A 3,269-nucleotide genomic window follows, 5' to 3' on the forward strand; every position below is an offset into this window, starting at 1 on the left:
GTTCCCTCCAGATGCGATTCGGTCGAGAATCACTCTCCAGACCAAATCGCCACTCATGTGTGAAATGAACATTGTTCCACTGTTAGACCGACATGCTGACGACTCCACTCTAGACCTTCCCTTCCTCTAAGGCGTGTCGGAGGTATACATACAGCGGGTCTCCAACACTGTTTGCCTCGATACAACACGTCCAGTGGATGACAGTTGCCGTGCATTATTGAGGCGGCACCGTCTTCCCCTCACAGCCAAATCATGGCCCTCTCTTTATGATGTGATAAATGGAGGCCCTCCCTTGGTCTTCGGGATACGGTTTCGGTCTCTATAAACTGTCACCACATCCGAGAAACAACACAATGATTCACGTTAAGCCATCTGGCCACACCAGTTTGTGACTGTCCTTCTTCCATTCTACCTATGGCCCTCCTACGCTGAGACTCTGGTAGGCGTCTTCTCTGTGCCATACTGCACCGTCTGTGACTGTGTATACAGTAACTGAGGATGTGGGACTACCCGGGAAACACTACCCTGTTTAATAGGTTCCCTGACGTCATCGTTGGCGTGGTTGTCCGTTGACCGGAATGCTATCTTCTGTGTAGAACACGATCGTACGGACTTCTGTCGACAGTTTGTATGATTATATCGCGAATTAGACACAGAACGGGAAAATACCGGTTTGTTGCTTTAATTTTGGACTCTAACGTACTTAATTGATACCGCACTTCGTAATAATATTTCCAGACTACGGATGGTGCCATTCTGTAATACAAATAATGACCGACGACAACAGTGAGAAATTACCGTACAGACCAGATTAGACAAGACTCGCCCACTGCATGTAAATGTATACCATCCGATAGGCCCCAAGCACATGGTAACAGGTGCAATATTGTCTCAGCATGGCTGTACCAATTCTTATGCCATGTGTTCGTTGTCCGTTTCTGTCGGCATTATTAAAACAGGCGTGATCGCTTTTCCTATTTTCTATAATAAAGCAACATTTCAAAGCAATGCAAATTATATGGATAGAAATTACTAGTTTTTTAAAAAGATTTATTTAAAAACCAGAAATTTTAGCATTGCTTCTATGGCTTACTGGTATTTCGGTTTTTTAAACCTGTTATTAGTAAAAACTAAAAAAATGCCTTTTATTACCGAGAGCAATCAAATACCGAAAAATATCTGTTTCAGCCGGCCGGTCTTTCCCCTCCCCTTTTGTGGAGTGCAGATGCATATGTAGAAGTATACTCCTCAAGTCATCTTATGGTGTGTGGCGGATGGTATTTTGTGTACCGCTACCACTTCCCCAGTTTCCTGTTCCAGCCGCGAATCCTTGACAGACCTTCCACTCCGCCCGTTACGTTGACGATCCTAGTAAATGCCGCCATTTGAGATGCGCTGAGGAATATTTTGACATAGTTTTCTATTCCAGCCGCCAGAGTGGCCGAGCGGTTCTAGGCGCTACAGTCTGGAACCGCGCGACCGCTACGGTCGCAGGTTCGAATCCTGCCTCGGGCATGGATGTGTGTGATGTCCTTAGGTTAGTTGGGTTTAAGTAGTTCTAAGTTCTAGGGGACTGATGACCTCAGAAGTTAAGTCCCATAGTGCTCAGAAACATTTGAACCACTTTTTTCTATTCCGTGATGTCCTAATTGATATTAAATGACCTGTAATCTGTTCGTAGGAACCATCCTGGAATTCCCCGAGAGTGATTCAGGGAGAGCCCGAAAAAACCGAATTCTAGGTGGCCTAATCAGTGTGTTAATTCTGCTCCTTCCAAATGCGGGGGTGGACATTACTCTTCTAGCACACAAATATTTATACGGCCATCCGACACGCCATTTTACTCACAAAGTTACCCCAGCCAAACTCGACGATCCGCGCGGCGTGCGCCGCGTACGCTGCATGCAGTGTGTCAGCGGCCGGCGTCCGCCTGCGAGAAGCGACGCGGCCGTGCGGTAGGTGGCCAGGAGACAGCCGGGGTAATTAAGGCCAAGACGGATCCTCGGGGGGCGGGCGCCGAAAACATAATTGCAGCCTTCTCTGTCCCGCAGCAAATTAATAGCCCGAGCCGGCTAGCGCGATTTATACGCTCACTTGTTGAGCGGCGGCTCCCGCAGGCCCGTGTCGCATCGCAGCGTCTCCAGCTCGCCGGCGCGCGCTCTTAGACAGCTCCGCGGTCGCTGACCACCCGTGGAAACTTTTATCTTGTCTGAAGTGGGACACGGGCTAAGTAGAAGATTGTTCGAAAGTTGTAGTTACACATACCGAGCCCATTTTTGAATAACGAAGCAAGAAAGATCAGTGTTTCACTTCTCGTCGACAACGAGGTCGTTAGAGACGGAGCACGTGCTCGTATTTGGAAAGTAATGGGAACGAAACTGGCTGTGCACTTTTCAAAGGAACCATCCCGGTATTTACCTTAAGCAACTCACAGAAAATGGCGAGACGGGGTTGCCTCTTTTTGGTTGACTTCATATAATTTCCTAGTGTTATCAGATTAAACTCTATATTGTTATTGCTTTATTTATTTGTGGTTTGTCGTTACGCATACTGCGCCTATGTTGTGAGTGAGACTGTAATTCGTCCGCGCCAAGATTATTTTACACGGAGACACTGAATTGCGAAACTACTTGGTGGGAAGTACTGATTGGTGATCACATCACAAAGAATGATGTGGCCCATCCCCACATGTATAAACAGACAAAAGCAGACTAAGTAATTAAATTTCAAGAACACTCGCCACATATCAGGGGTCTTGTATTCGGAGACATTTTCGAGAACACAAGCACCCTTCTCCAAGCATTGCCTGTAACCCAAGCGGCCATGAAGGCAGCCAGACGCATGTTGAGCAGTACTTCACTATTCAATCACCCAAGGAGCAGCTTGATCGTCGCCATCTGAACAGTCCAGCAACCGCGGAACAGAAGTTACCGTACTTTTGTATGTGATACCCGGTAAAACACCTCTGTTCCCTCTCAAGTGGCTACTTCTTGTCTGTGCATGAACAAACATATGCAAACACACACAGACCAAGATGTCCTTCTGACACCTCCTCCCTTCCATCGCCATCACCTGTCCCCCCTCGCCACTCATGCAGACCTGGCACTGTTAGTCAGTATATCACTTCGTTCCACATTTCCACTGCTGTGGAAACCTGTAGCAGATGGAACAAAGACATTCTAGAAGTAATAGGTAGCGTCTGTCGTGTGCCACACTAACCCCTCCTTTGTCCTGAACAAAGCCGCAGATACCTGGGACACTCCCAGCAC

The sequence above is a fragment of the Schistocerca nitens genome, chromosome 5 (genome assembly GCF_023898315.1).
Source record: "Schistocerca nitens isolate TAMUIC-IGC-003100 chromosome 5, iqSchNite1.1, whole genome shotgun sequence".
Classification (NCBI taxonomy): Eukaryota; Metazoa; Arthropoda; class Insecta; order Orthoptera; family Acrididae; genus Schistocerca; species Schistocerca nitens.